The 16,867-nt window shown below is 38.8% G+C and overlaps 1 pseudogene; it reads left to right on the top strand.

Moving 5' to 3' along the window:
• Positions 1–14,575, top strand: part of LOC105003243 — a 78,101-nt pseudogene extending 63,526 nt beyond the window's left edge.
• The last annotated feature ends 2,292 nt before the right edge of the window (positions 14,576–16,867 follow it).

The following is a 16,867-nucleotide window of genomic DNA, read 5'->3' as shown; positions in this document are numbered from 1 at the left end:
TTATCTTTTTTATAATTTTAATTTTTTAACCTATTATATTTTTTATACATTTATTCTTTTGTTTGCCTTTCCTACTGTTCTTTTCCCCTTGTGGTTAATCTTTAACATATATAAATCTTCTTCATCTACCTCTAAATGGCAACCCACTCCAGTGTTCTTGCCTGGAGAATCCCAGGGATGGAGGAGCCTAGTGGGCTGCCATCTATGCGGTCGCATAGAGTTGGACACGACTGAAGCAACTTAGCAGCAGCAGCATCTACCTCTATTTAACTTTCCATATCTATTCTTTCTTTCTTTCCTTTCCTCTCAATATACTTGTTAGTTTTGTTTTCATTGCTTCATTCCCCACTTGGCACCCTGCTTTAATTTTGTTTTCCACTTTGTGCTTTAGTTAGTTTTGTTCTTAACTGGTAAATATAATTTTTTATTTCTTTTGTTTGCCTGGTCAATCTATTGTACTTTATTTTTCTTGGACTGTTTTGATTTTGCTCATGGGCGTGCTGCAATTCATGGGGTCACAAAGAGTCGGACATCTGAGCGACTGATCTGATCTGATATATGTATATGTGTATATTCCATTATTATAATTATTATTTGCCTGATTTTGTAACTGCCATGTGCTTGGAGTCCATCTTTGGTTTCTTGTTTTTGGATATTTGTTTTAATCTCACTTAATGCCATGACAAACCACTTGTAGAATCTTCATTCCTGACCAGAGATCAAGCCCTTAGCCTTTGGAGTGGGAGCACTGACTCCAAGACCCTAGACTACCAGAGAACTAACCCTAGGGAGTATCAAATAGTGAGAACTCACACAAAGGAAACCACTTGAATACAAAACTCAGCATCACCCAACCACCAGCAGCACCCTGTGCAGGCTGCTTCATCTATAACAAACAAAACAAAAATACAAACCTAGTCATCAGCAGGCAGGAGTACCACCTCACTCAGCCTTGCCCATCAGAGGAGAAACAAACAAAAACTCAGCACAAATCTCACCCTATACAAAGCTTACACAAACCACTGGACCTACCTTAAGAGGGAAGAAACCAAAAAGAAGAAAGAGTTCAAACTTGAAGCCTGGGAAAAGGAGACCTCAAACATAATAAGTTAAAAAGATAATGAAAAGGCAGAGAAATACTACACAAATGAAGGAACAAACTAGAAACACAGAAGTCCAAATAAAAGAAGAGGAAATAGGCAAACTGAAAAAGAATTTAGAATAATGATGGTAAAGATGATCAAAAACCTTGAAAACAAAATTGAGAAAATGCAAGAATCAATTAACAAAGACTTAGAAGAATTAAAGAATAAACATATAGAGATAGACAACACAGTTAACTGAAGTTAAAAATACTCTAGAAGGAATCAATAGCAGAATATCTGAAGTAGAAGAATGAATCAGTGAACTGGAAGATAAAATGGTGAAAATAACTTCTGAAGAGCAGAATAAAGTAAAAAGAATGAAAAGAACTGAGGATAGTCTCAGAGACCTCTGGGACAATATGAAACATACCAACATTTGAATTATAGGGGTCCAGAAGAAGAAGAGAAAAAGAAAGGGTATGAGAAGATTTTTGAAGAGATTATAGTTGAAAATTTCCCTAAATTGGAAAAGGAAATAGTATCAAGTCCAAGAGGCACAAAGAGTCCCATACAGGATAAACCCAAGGAGAAACACACTAAGACACATACTAATCAAACTAACAAAGATTAAACACAAAGAAAGAATATTAAAAGCAGCAAGGGAGAAGCAAAAAGTAGCATAAAAGGGAAACCCCATATGTTTAACAGCTGATCTTTCAGCAGAAACTCTGACGACCAGAAAGGAATGGCAGGATATATTTAAAGTGAAAAATCTACAACCACGATTACTGTACCTGGCAAGGATCTCACTCAAAATTGATGGAGAAATAAAAAGCTTCTCACACAAGCAAAAGTTAAGAGAATTCAGTACCACCAAACCAGCTTTACAACAAGTGTTGAAAGGACTTATATAGTCAAGAAATACAAGAGAAGAAAAAAGATATACAAAATCAACTCCAATTAAGAAAATGGCAATAGGAACATATATATCAATAATTACTTTAAATGTAAATGGATTAAATGCTCCAACCATAATACACAGACTGGCTGAATGGATACAAAAACAAGACCCATATATATGTTGTCTACAAGAAATCCACCTCAGACCTAAAGACACATATAGACTGAAAAGTGAGAGGATGGAAAAATATATTCCATGCAAATGGGAAGCAAAAGAAAGCTGGAGTAGCAATCCTCATATCAGACAAAATAGACCTTAAACTAAGGAAGATTACAAGAGATAAGGAAGGACACTACATAATGATCAAGGGATCGATCCAAGAGGAAGCCATATAAAGCATCTGCCTGCAATGCGGGAGACCCGGGTTCAATCCCTGAGTCGGGAGGATCCTCTGGAGAAGGTCATGGCAACCCACTCCAGTATTCTTGCCTGGAAAATCCCATGGATGGAGCCTGGTAGGCTACAGTCCATGGGGTCGCAAAGAGTCGGACACAAATGAGCGACTTGACTTCACTTCATGTACCCAGCATAGGAGCAGCTCAGTACATGACAAACACTAACAGACATAAAAGGAGAAACTGACAGTAACACAATAATAGTAGGAGACTTTAACACCCCACTCACACTAATGGACAGATCATCAAAACAGAAAATAAGGAAACAAATATTAAATGATGCATTAGATGAGATGGATCTCATTGATATCTTCAGGACATTCCATCCAAATGCAGAAGAATACACCTTCTTCTCAAGTGCACGTGGAACATTCTCCAGGATAGACCACATCTTGGGTCACAAATCAAACCTCAGTAAATTTAAGAAAATTGAAATTGTATCAAGCATCTTCTCCGACCACAATGCTATAAGACTAGATATCAATTACAAGAAAAAACTGTAAGAAACACAAACACATGGAGATTAAACAACACGTTTCTAAATAACCAACAGGTTACTGAAGAAATCAAAAGGGAAATAAAAAAATTCTAGAAACAAATGACAATGAAAACATGACAACTCAAAATCTATGGGATGTAGCAAAAGCAGTCCTAAGAGGGAAGTTTAGAGCAATACAATCCTACCTCAAGAAACAAGAAAAACATCAGACAACCTAACTTTACACCTAAAACAACTGGAAAAAGAAGAACAAAAAACCCCAAAATTAATAGAAGGAAAGAAATCATAAAGATCTAAGCAGAAATAAATGAAAAAGAAATGAAAGAAACAATAGTAAAGATGAATAAAACTAAAAGCTGGTTCTTTGAGAAGATAAACAAAATTGACAAACCTTTAGCCAGACTTATCAAGAAAAAAAAAGAAAAGAATCAAATCAACAAAATTAGAAATGAAAAAGGAGAGGTTACAAGGGACAATGAAGAAATACAAAGGAATATAAGAGACTATTATGAACAACTATATGGCATAAAATGGACAACCTGGAAAAAATGGACAGATTTGTAGAAAAGTTCAATCTTCCAAGACTGAACCAAGAGGAAATAGAAATTATGAACAACCCCATTACAAGCATTGAAATTGAAGCTGTGATCAAAAATCTCCCAAAAAAACAAAAGCCCGGGACCCGATGGCTTCATAGGAGAATTCTATCAAACATTTAGAGAAGCACTAATGCCTATCCTTCTAAAACTCTTTCAAAAAATTGCAGAGGAAGAAACACTTCCAAACTCATTCTACGAGGCCACCATCACCCTGATACCAAAACCAGACAAAGACAACACAAAAAAAGAAAACTACAGGCCAATATCACTGATGAACATAGACGCAAAAATCCTTAACAAAATTTTAGCAAACAGAATTCAGCAACATATCAAAAAGCTCATACACCATGATCAAGTTGGGTTTATTCCAGGAATGCAAGGCTTCTTCAATATATGCAGATATCAATATGATATACCATATTAACAAATTAAAAGATAAAAACCATATTATCATCTCGAGAGATGCAGATAAAGCCTTTGACAAAATTCAGCACTCATTTATGATTAAAACTCTTCCAAAAATGGGCATAGAAGGATCCTACCTCAACATGGTAAAGGCCATATATGATAAGCCTACAACAAATATTATTCTCAATGGTGACAAACTGAAAGCATTCCCCCTAAGATCAGGAACATGAAAAGAGTGTCCACCTTCACCACTATTATTCAATATAGTTCTAGAAGTCCTAGTTCCAGAAATCAGAGAAGAAAAGGAAATTAAAGGAATCCAGATTGGAAAAGAAGAAAACTCTCACTGTTTGCAAATGACATGATACTGTACATAGGAAACCCTAAAGATACTATCAGAAAGTTACTAGAGCTGATCAGTGAATTTAACAAAGTCTCAGAATACAAAATCAATACACAGAAATTGCTTGTATTTCTATGTACTAACAATGACAAATCAGAAAGAGAAATTAAGGAATCAATCCCATATACCATTGCAACAAAAAGAATAAAATATCTAGGAATAAACTTACCTGAGGAGACAAAAGAACTGTACACAGAAAATTATAAGACACTGATGAAAGAAATCGAAGATGACATAAACAGATGGAGAGAGATTCCATGTTTCTGGGTAGGAAGAATCAATATTGTGAAAATGACTATACTACCAAATGCAATCTACAGATTTAATGCGATCCCTATCAAATTACCAATGGCATTTTTCACAGAACTAGCACAAAGTGAAAGTGAAAGTTGCTAAGTCGTGTCCAACTCTTTGTGACCCCATGGACTTTACAGTCATGGAATTCTCTAGGCCAGAATACTGGAGTGGGTTGCCATGCCCTTCTCCAGGGGATCTTCCCAACCCAGGGATTGAACCCAGGTTTCCTGCATTGCAGGCAGATTCTACACCAGCTGAGACACAGGGAAAGTCCTGAGGTAGCACAAAAAATTTCACAATTCATATGGAAACACAGAAGACCCTGAAAGCCAAAGCAGTCTTGAGAAAGAAGAATGGAGCTGAAGGAATCAACCTTCTGACTTCAGATTACACTACAAATCTACAATCATCAAGACAGTATGGTACTGGCACAAAAACAGAAATATAGACCAATGGAGCAAGATAGAAAGCCAAGAAATAAACTCATGCATCTGCGGGTACCTTAGTTTTGACAAAAGAGGCAAGAATATACAATGGGGCAAAGACAGCTTCTTCAATAAATGGTGCTGGGAAAACTGGACAGCTGCATGTAAAAGAATGAAATTAGAGGTGTTCCTTACACTATACACAAAGATAAATTCAAAATGGATTAAAGACCTAAATGTAAGACCAGAAATTATAAACCTCTTAGAGGAAAACATAGGCAGAACACTTGATGACATAAATCAAAGCAAGATCCTCTATGACCCATCTCCTAGAGTAATGGAAATAAAAGCAAAAGTAAACAAGTGGGACCTGATTAAACTTAAAAGCTTTTGCAGAGCAAAGGAAACTATAAAAAAGGTGAAAAGACAACCCTCAGAATGGGGGAAAATAATAGCAAATGAAACAACTGACAAAGGATTAATTTCCAAAATATACAAGCAGCTCATACAACTCCATGCCAGAAAAACAAACAACCCAATCAAAAAGTGGGAAAAAGACCTAAACAGACATTCCTCCAGAGAAGACGTACAGATGGCTAACAAACACATGAAAAGATGCTCAATATCGCTCATTATTCAGTTCAGTCGCTCAGTCGTGTCCGACTCTTTGCGACCCCATGAATTGCAGCACGCCAGGCCACTCTGTCCATCACTAACTCCTGGAGTTCACCCAGACTCATGTCCATCGAGTCAGTGATGCCATCCAGCCATCTCATCCTCTGTCATCCCCTTCTCCTCCTGCCCCCAATCCCTCCCAGCATCAGAGTCTTTTCCAATAAGTCAACTCTTCGCATGACGTGGCCAAAGTACTGGAGTTTCAGCTTTAGCATCATTCCTTCCAAAGAAATCCCAGGGCTGATCTCCTTCAGAATGGACTGGTTGGATCTCCTTGCAGTCCAAGGGACTCTCAAGAGTCTTCTCCAACACCATAGTTCAAAAGCATCAGTTCTTCGGTGCTCAGTCTTCTTCACAGTGCAACTCTCACATCCATACATGACCACAGGAAAAACCATAGCCTTGACTAGACGAACCTTTGTTGGCAAAGTAATGTCTCTGCTTTTGAATATGCTATCTAGGTTGGTCATAACTTTCCTTCCAAGAAGTAAGCGTCTTTTAGAGAAATGCAAATCAAAACCACAGTGAGATATCACTTCACACCAGTTAGAATGGCCATCATCAAAAAGTCTACAAACAATAAATGCTGGAGAGGGTGTGGAGAAAAGGGAACACTCTTGCACTGTTGGTGGGAATGTAAATTGATACAGCCACTATGGAAGATGGTATGGAGATTCCTTTAAAAACTAGGAATAAAAGCACCATATGACACAGCAATCCCACTCCTAGGCCTATACCCTGAGGAAACCAAAATTGAAAAAGACACACATATCCCATTGTTCATTGTAGCACTATTTACAATAGCTAGAACATGGAAGCAACCTAGATGTCCATCGAGAGATGGTACATATACACAATGGAATATTACTCAGCCATAAAAAGGAACACATTTGAGTCAGTTCTGATGAGGAGGATGAACCTAGAACCTATTATACAGAGTGAAGTGAGTCAGAAAGAGAAAGAAAATTTCATATTCTAATACACATATACAGAATCTAGAAGAATGGTACTGGAAAAACTTATTTACAGGGCAGCAATGGAGAAACAGACATAGAGAACAGACTTATGGACATGGGGAGAGGGGAGGAGAGGGAGAGATGTAAGGAAAGAGTAACATGGAAACTTACATTACCATATGTAAAATAGATAGCCAATGGGAATTTGCTGTATGGCTAAGGAAACTCAAACAGGGGCTCTGTATCAATCTAGAGGGTTGGGATGGGGAGTGAGATGGTAGGAAAGTTCAAAAGGTAGAGGATGTATGTATACCTATGGCTGATTCTTGTTGAGGTTTGGCAGAAAACAACAAAATTCTGTAAAGCAATTATCCTTCAATAAAAAAAGAAAAAGGAAAAAAAAGAAGCTGTGGAATGAATTTTAGGTGAGAGACTGAGGGAATATTCAGTCAGTTGTCTAAATATTTTCAAGGCTCATCTGAGTGGATACAATATCCAATCTGTTTAAAATTAGCCTTTTTCTTTTTTTTTCTTCCTCATGTAGTTGCTTCTGGGGATCCCTGAGTCTCTTGAGAGCCCTCATGGGGCCAGAGGCTTAAAATTCTACTGACTATAGGGAGTTGAGGGAAAGAGAAGTTCTAGCAGGGCTAGGTAGAGGACTGAAGGAGGCATTGTTTGAAGGTGGATTTATCAAAAGATTCAAGGAATGGAGGGAAAGGGCAAGTGGTGAAAGGAAGAGAAGTGATAGAAAGGGAGAAGTCTTAGGTGAGTCAGTTCAGAGAGATCCTTAGTTTCAAATTATCCTTCATAATATCATGCCAACAAGACAGGAAGTGGACAGTTAGTCCATTAATGGTGGAGCATGTAGTTAGCAAGTAGTTTCAGTCAACTGAGAAGTTCTGTGGGGGAAAGCAGGAAACAAACAGAACAAAGAAGCTTCAGAAGGAGCTAGGAAACAAATTTCCAGCCCAGGAGTCAGAGAATAAATCACCATTTGAAACGAAGAGCCAGGAAGAACTTCCAGCCCAAGGGTCTGATGATGAATCTGATCACATCTAAGTTGTAGCACCATAAGTGTTAAAGAAAAAGTTGTTCCTACACCTGTTAAAACAGTAAGAAAGACTTTATTCAGGACTATTTTGATAGGTGATCAAGACTATGGCAGTAGGGGAGAGAGACTGGGCTCAACTCTAAAAGCAGTAAGAATGAATAGAGATTTATAGCCAAGGAGTGGGCGAGGGGTCGAGGGGATGAGTCCCTGGGCAGAAAATTAATGAGGAGGCATCAAGAGTAGGGGGATTATTGTTAAATTGACTTAACAGACTTCTTGCTAAAGGCAGGCTATGGTGATCCGTTATCACAGGTGGAAGATTTCTCTCTACACTGACTTAACAGGATTCTTGATACATTTAAGCTGTACAGCAAAGTTGGGGGCCATAGTTGACAACGAGTCCAGAAGAGATTCCAAGGAGTCTAAAATGTAGTCAAGGAGCAAGTCTGTGCTGTTTTGTTACAGCAGCCCAAATGGATTAATCCAGGTGGGTCTAACTGACCTTGTTACTAAAATACTTGACTTAAGGACAAATTCCAGTTCCCTGCTCCCATGCAGAATCCAGAAGCAGTCCCCCAGATCGCAGATTTCCAACTCTGAACACTGGAAGAGTCAGCCTCCCCCAGTCCCCTGAGAGTGAAAGCTCCTGCTGCTATAATTATACTAAGATTCTTTGACTTCTGTTTCACCAGGCTTTATGTGTTTACCTTGTATCACACTTTTCTGCCTTCTAAACTTGTCCTTCAACAGTTTTCTTCACTTTTGCGCTTGTAGAGCAGGACAAACTTGACAGGAGAGGTGAAATGGGAAACTTACTATTGAAAATAAAATCATTTCTTGATCTCTCCATTCCGTCTACATTTTAAGTATTTATAAAAACACATTATATCTTAGTCTCTGATTAAGTAAAACTGAGTAACAAATGGATTGGAAATCTTAATGTTTTCATTCTGAAAAATTACTGCTTTATGAAAACTTCATCTGTAGCAGACAGACAGTGGAGAGAGTGATTATTCATATTGCAGACTAATCTTCCCGTTTTCAGAATATTTTGCAGAGAGCTACTCCTTGCCCCCAATTCATATCCCGACATTTCCTTTCTTTCTTCACTGCCAAATACTTTCCCATTTTTGCAGGTTTTATAAGCTGTTAATACAAACATTTGAGATTTACAGTTTTTATGCCCAAGAATGACATTATGTCTGACATTTCATTTAGTTTTTAAGACTTCAAAGCCTTAATCTCAGAATAGCAAGCAGCTTCTTCTAGGAGGCTAACACCAACAGTTGGTAGTGGCTCTCTGAGTGACACTTTTGCATTTAGCAGAACAGAAAATCATAATGGGTTAGTGCTGTCTACCCCGAGAGTGGAATGGGGAGTGATGGCAGCGGGGTGCCACATATTTTTCTAGCCTTATTTAACCCAAAGGGAGGGTAAGGTGATTTTTTTCAAACACCATGGTGGAAACAGTCTGTGATAGGAACCAATAACAGAAGACAGTTTGGATTGAGAAGGCTTTTCAGTGCCTCTGAAATCTCGCTACCCCTACTCCTCAGCTTCTCACTATGTACCCTGGTGGTTTTGCCTTCTGGTTGGGTACCTTTTGATGATGCTCCTCTTAGTATGTACAATCCATGATGGAATGGTTAATAGAACATCTTACATACGATGGAATACAAATCTGTCCAATGTGACACTTCTTAAATTGATCTTTTTAAGAACTGTGTTTACTTATTTTTGGCTGTGCTGGGTCTTTGTCACTGCACGTGGGCTTTCTCTAGTTGTGGTGAGCGGGGGCTGCTCTCTGGTGTCCGTGTGTGGTTTTTACAGTGGGGCACAGGCGCTAGGGCTTGAAAGCGTCAGTACTTGTGGTGCCTGGGCTTAGTTGCCCTGTGGCGTGTGGAATCTTCCCGGACCAGCTAGCAAACCCATGTCCCCTGCATTGGCAGGCAGATTCTTAACCACTGGACCACCAGGGCAGTCTGAAATATGATGTTTTTATTGAGCCATCTTGATACAGTTAACCCAAATATGTCTTCAGGGTTATGTATTTCTCTCAAATTTTGTAGGGAAGGAGAAAGAATAAGCAGAAATCAAGACCAGAAGGTGGACTCAACCCATGTGTTTGAACATCCTAAACTACTATAATCCTGCTCAGGCTAGTGGTGGGTGATATGGTTGAAGTGGAAGGAAACAGGGCAAGTCAGAAGACCACATTAACTGCAACTTTCATGAAAAAACTGAGAGAGGATGGGTTTAACAGTTTGGGCAAAATGAAGCTTGTACTTCGTTTTGCTATACTATCTCTGATTACTGATACTAAACTTCAGGATATATAAGATGAAGTCCACACCTGATGGCTCAAATGGTAAAGAATCTGCCTGCAGTGCAGGAGACCTGGGTTCAATCCCTGGGTTGGGAAGATCCCTGGAGAAGGAAATGACAACCCACTCCAGTATTCTTGCCTGGAGAATTCCATGGACAGAGGAGCCTGGTGGGCTACAGTCCATGGGGTCACAAAGAGTCAAACAAGAATGAGAAACTCTTTCACTTTCTGTACCATATCAGTCTTCTCTTTGCTTATCCTCTAGTTATTAATTTAACTTTTGAAAATGATATGACATAAGTTTTCCTAAAATCTAGCATGAATTCTTTTGATTTGGAGGCCACACGAGTGCTTACAGTCTTTAGGTAACAGAGCTACAAAACACAGAGCCTGCATTCTTCAGCAGGTTTCTGCCAAGTGTAAAGATTGAAGAGGGGTGGAGGAAGAAGAGCTCTAGTTTGGCTTAAGGAGACCCCAGGAATAAAGACCTCGGTTAGATTCTTTGCAAGCTGCTTTTGAATTAAAGTTCAGATTTGAGAATTTAACTGGGTTAGAGTAACTCTAGAGGACCTCAGGGTTTCTGGGATATCTCAGAACCCCAGAAAGCTACTCATCTTCAGAAGACTCAAATCAGGATAAGCTTGGAAGTTGACCAACCAAATATGGAGAATCCTGCCTGTAGAAATCAACCCTAAAATAGCTTTTCACTCTCAAGGCAACTTCAGTCTCCTCAAGGACTAATGTAGGAGCAAGTCGAGCAGTTATTAAATATCCAGTTTACTGTTTGAGCAACAGATCAGAGTGCATGTTAGTTTCATGAGCATAGGAAATCCTTTCAGTCATAGTGTGGATTTGTGATGTCTGTTCATTTTATGTTCTTTGAGTAGGAAAGACTGCAGAAGGAAACTCCTCAACGCAAATTACAATGGCTTCCAAGACAGCAGTGATGCTTAAGAAATGTCATGTTGCTTGACACATGGGCTTTTTGAACTGTGCATCAGAGTATTTGTGTAAAATACTACTGTGAGAGTCCTTTCTGCAAAGCTGTCTATAAACATTTTCACTTCCTTGTAAATAATTACCATAGGATAAAAGGACCAACTAGAAAGTATGAGTTCTATGTCCTGAGTTCTTGTGCCCCATCTAAATTTGCTTTATAAAATCTCTCTGGAAAAATCAGAAATGTGAATTTAATGGCCTGGGTGGGTTTTTGCATTGTAAGTCTACAAAGCAGTATGTTGAGAAAGCTTAGTGCTTGGAATCACCCAATGTACTTTATACATTTATTTAGAGAAGAATAGTTTAGTTTTAATTATTTATGATAATAGCTCTCAATACACTAGTAAATGTCCTTGGGTGCATATTTTGTAAAAGTAATGAAGTCTTTGTAACGTGAGCTTTCTCTGCAGCTATAAGCTGCCTTCTTTTTGCTAGCAGACCAGGGCAGAAGAGTGTGTCTGTGTTTTTGCATAAGACTGTATATAAATTACCAGGCTGGAGGTTTAGCAAGATGCTACTGAACCTGATCAAGGATTTCTAAGAACTATTCCTGGGTATCCTCACTACCCCACCCCACAACCACCCTCCCTCTCAATCATAGCATTAGCAACTTGATCAAAGAAAACATCACCATGAGGGGATGAGCTGCCTACCAGAACATTGTTGTTAGGGTGTTTCAGTGTTTTTCTTGTTCTTCCTTTCTTGCTACAATCTTACGGTACTACAGTAAAACATAGAAAGGAGCAATGTAAGTCTACTATATTTCCTTCTGGCCTGAGTTATATATACCTGGTCTATGGATAAGTCTTATTATGTCAAAGAGCCTTCTTTCTTCTTTGGTTTCTTTCTTCTGCTTCTCTCTACCCAGCGCCTCTGCCTAGGATTAGCTTTTTTTTACCCCCCTTCACTTGTGGGGAATTTATACACACCAAAACCATGGGAGTGTCCACAGAGCAGTCAGCAAGTATGTGTCATTCATTTAGCTAACAGTTCAAAGGGCTAAGAGCACCAAAGTTACAGGTTCTGTTTTATACCTTTTTAGTAGCCCCACTAGTGCCTAGTTAGGGTTCCAACATACCTTGATGATGAGAATGATCTATACTTAGAGTCAGTGGGGCAAACCCCTAGCACATTTTGATTTAACTTTTACAGCTTTGCTATTTGCAGGTGACCTGAAAAGTGCTGGTGTATTGTTATCTGTAATCAGGAATCCCATTTCCTAGGGATTTTGTGAGAGTTAGATGAGATGATGCCTTTAAAGTACTTTGCAGAAAAGAAATCGGTCAAGCTTGAAAGCTGGTGGGTGAGATTCACTTAGCTAGTAAACAATCTAGTTATGTCTTCATTACAGAATGTTGGAGATCTGGATACTCAAGAAGTCTCTAGACATAGCCATTAAAATTTTACTAGAAAAACAAAACAAAACAAAAAAAATTTACTGTAAGAATATTATTCTGTTTAGCCCTACCATCAGTCCATAGGCTCCCAGACAGAGACTGATTATTAAGAAAGCTGTATGTCAATGCCTCATACTCAAATGAAATTGCACACAAATCATTGTCATTTGGACAGGAATATAGTTCTAGTAATATCAAAATATCCTGCAAATTAAATATGGCTTTTTTGTGACTGAAAGAGACTGACCAGTTCTGCTTAAAGTTCTGTCTTCAGGAAAAGAGCCTCCTAGACATCTGATTTGAAATAAATGAGTCACTAGTGAATTAGAAGCAATGGCAGAAACCAGATAACCTGGCCATGGGCAAGGGGCTGCCTCTTGAGAGGCAAATGTAGTACATGATCCATGAGGCAGTAATGTCAAACAAGACATGAGGGAAACATGGAGTGATCAGGCAACCTGGATGGGCACAAATGGGGAGTGATTTCTAAAACTAATGGCAATGGCCACCTGCCCATCAAGGATGGCATGCTAGCTCATGGGTGCAGCAAAAAGGATAATGACAGATGCTTTAATGAGCACCTTTATTCACAAAGCTTTCTCTTTAAATGAAAGGGGTCTGCTGCAGTTATGTTATGCCGTGTTACAAATGACTCCAAAATTATTGGTTTAAACCACACCATTTTATTTGCTTACAGTTATGTTTGAATCCATTAATTCACAATGAGATTCTTCCCCTCCCCACCCACAAATACAGACTCTCAATTTTATTGATCACCTTTAAAGGAAGCTAGAACCAGCTAGCTAATTTAAAATGTGATTAATAGACAGAATTAAGAACTTATCCTATCTTTCCCATATTATCTGCATTTCAGTGTAACTCAGTATTTGATGGGGGAAATGTTTTTTCTACAAAAAAAATCCCAGCTAACAAAGAAGGAAAAAGAAAAATATATCATCATATGTATCCTCTAATTAACTGATTCTAGAGTAGTGACCCGGAGAAGGCAATGGCACCCCACTCCAGTACTCTTGCCTGGAAAATCCCATGGATGGAGGAGCCTGGTAGGCTACAGTCCATGGGGTTGCTAAGAGTTGAACAGAACTGAGCAACTTCACTTTCACTTTTCACTTTCATGCACTGGAGAAGGAAATGGCAACCCACTCCAGTGTTCTTGCCTGGAGAATCCCAGGGACGGGGGGAGCCTGGTGGGCTGCCGTCTATGGGGTCGCACAGAGTCGGACACAACTGAGGCGACTTAGCAGCAGCAGATTAGTGACCATCAGTATCTGGTAATGTCATAATTGAACATTATATGTCTCTTGATACACGTGTGCAGCTCCATCCATGAAGCTATATTGCCAACAAACACCACACATAAATAAACAAAGGCCTGAATCTGCTCCAGACTTTAGATCTAACTATAATTTCACAGGAAACATAAGAGACAGTGGAATATATTTTCTTAAAAAACATTAAAGGATGCAGTCAGCAAAACATAGACTGTGGGAAACTTAGTAGGTAAAAAAAAAGTTTCTTCACTTAAAAAACAAATTACAAGATTTCTCAGCGGGCGAGAAGGCCCGGCAGGGCAGCTGCCGCTGCTGTGGCCCAAGAGCAGGGCCGTGGAGAAGCTGCTGTGGGTCCTGAGTGTCCAGGACAACAAGGAGCAGGGCCTGACCACGCAGCTCCTTGATGCCTTATCCCTTAGTTTCAACACCAGGCTGAAGTGGTTTGCGATGTGCGTTGTCAGCGGCATCTTCTCCATCCTTGGAACTTGATTGCTGTGGCTCCCTAGAGGCATAAAGCTTTTTGAAGTGTTTTATACCTTTGGAAATACTGCTGCCTTAGCCAGTACATGCTTTTTAATGGGACCCATGAAATAACTGAAGAAAATGTTTGAAACAACGAGATTGCTTCCAACAATTATTATACTTTTGTGTTTGGTGCTCACACTGTGCACTGCTTTTTGGCGGCATAAGAAGGGGCTGGCTATATTATTCTGCATATTGCAGTTCCTGTTGATGACCTGGTATAGTCTGCCATACATCCCATATGCAAGGGTTGTAGTAATTAAGTGCTGTTCTCTCCTGAGCTGAAAGCTCTTTGGTAAGAAGGAAACTTTTTGAAAAGACCATTTGAAAGTTGATGTTCTTTTTTTTTTTTTTTGATGTTCTCTTTTTGGTGAAGTGTACTTTTCCTGATACAGTATTCACTCCAGAACAACTGCACTGACCATCTAAGACCATTTTGTATATTGATAAAAACTACATGCTGATTAAACTGTTAAATGCTTGTGACAGTAAATTCATTATGTGTCATTAATCTATTCATCCAGAGACAAGGAGATTTTAATCATTGCCAATTGTAAATGATTTTTAGCCAGTTTTAAAATCTTTTCTAAACAGCATTTGGGATGTGAATATTTAAGGATAAGCCTATGCTGCAAGATATATTCAGCCTTTTTGGTGGTTTTTAAGTGTCTACATTTTTAAAATAACTTTTTAAAATAAAAACTTTAAATGTGAAAGTTTTTACTTTAAGCTAAAGATTGCTTTATTATATGTAATAAAAAATAATATATAAATCTTCATAATTTTGAAATAAACTCACACTTGGGAAAAACAAAGAACAAATTACAAGATAAAAACAGAGAGAAAGAAGGGCAACAGAGAGAAAGGAGAGAGACTTAAACACTTAGTGAAGAATTGCAGTGTATGGACCTTATTTAGATACTGACCCAAACAACCGCAAACTGCCAAAAAAAAAAAAAAGGAAAAAAGGAAGACAAATGAAGGCCATGGAGGAACTGTGAACACTGGATATTTGAGAATATAAAAGGATTATTTTTAATGTTTTTAGGTGTGGTACTACCATTGTGATTATGTATATATTTTTAGAAGAGTCCCTATCTTTTAGAGATACATAGTAACATGTGTGTAGGTAAATTGATGTATTCTCTAGGATTTCTTAAAAATAATCCAAGGTGGAGCAAAATTGGCAGTTTATTTATACCTGATGAAGCTAGGCAATAGGTACATTGGGAAATTTATACCATTCACTCTATTTATATGTGTTTGAAAAATCCCATAGTATTTTTTTTTTAATTAATGGAAATCACTAAAAGAAATGAAACATCATAACTTCCAAACCAGTATAGGGTGATGGGAGGACAAGAGGACCAGGAGAAGAAAAGCCCAGAAAACCTTACCCATCTAATAGAGGTAGGAAAGAAGGAAAGGAAAACAAAAACAGTTGTCCAAACAGTAGTCTCCCAGTAAATCAAAGTCCTCGAGCAAGCCTTACTTAGCCATGCTTAGACTCCAGAAATCTCACCTCCGAAGTGAAAGCGCTTTTTTTCAACTAGGACACTGGGTTCTAATCCTGATCCTCCCTGTTGTAGCCATGACGCTCTCTGGGCTAAACTGTGCGGAATCCTCAGGCTGTATAAGAACCCAGACATCCTTTGGGCATTGGCAGCTTTGTGACAGCTGGCTGGGACTAGAGATTCAATTTGTGCCACAAAGCTAGCAAAGCCAACTGGGTCGCCTGAGGAAGTAATCTGAGCTCTAACCTGGTGAGGTAACTTTCATCCTGTTCCCTACTGCTGTGGCTCTTCAGGCAGAGCCTACAGCTCAGCGACCTAACAGCCAGTCCCAAGACACTATTCCAAGAGCATCATCTCTTACAGACTTTTGAAATATGATTTGGCAAGATTCTAGTAAGGGTGATTTGCAGCCTATTTGAATGAAAATATATGTCAAAAGACGGGGCAATGGGGATGGAGGTGTGAATACTACAAAGACCGCTGCTGGTCGGGCATGGGGATTTTGAAAAGGAAGAAAGCCTTTCTTCACTCAAATGTGAATTTAAGCTCTTTTCGTCTTTCCAGGTTCATCCTTTCAGGTGCTTTCTATGTATTTTCCCACATGTTCTCTGATTTTTTTTTTTTTCTTTTGGTTTCTCCTTTCAGAGTAGAATGGTGCTTACTGTCATCTCCTAAGCACTGCATGTATTCCCATATTTCTCCCTGGATATGCAGTTTTCATATGGCATTTCCATCTCCATTCCTATTCCCATTTCCTTTTTGTCAAAACTTGTCTCTTTTTTAAAAAATAAAAAATTCTTTTCTGTTTCCTCTGAATCTCTGTACTTTATTCTTTCTGAAACTCTATGGCTTATTCTGTTCTTGCTCTTGTCCCCTCTGGTGCATAAGACATCCATGAAAAGATTAAGTAGCGAAAAGCTCTCTGAGTAAGGTCAGGATGTGTTGTGATGTGGAAAAGCTTCTGTAGTTACTGTGCTTTATTGGTAGAGGTTGTTGTCCTTTTTATCCCCCTGGGCATTCACTAGGTATAATGTCTGGATTCTGTCTTCATTTAGCTCATAAA

Source organism: Bison bison, unplaced genomic scaffold (genome assembly GCF_000754665.1).
Source record: "Bison bison bison isolate TAMUID 2011002044 unplaced genomic scaffold, Bison_UMD1.0 scf7180017864465, whole genome shotgun sequence".
Classification (NCBI taxonomy): Eukaryota; Metazoa; Chordata; class Mammalia; order Artiodactyla; family Bovidae; genus Bison; species Bison bison.
Note: the sequence above shows the minus strand (reverse complement) of the source record. Positions and strands in the feature narration are given on the sequence as shown.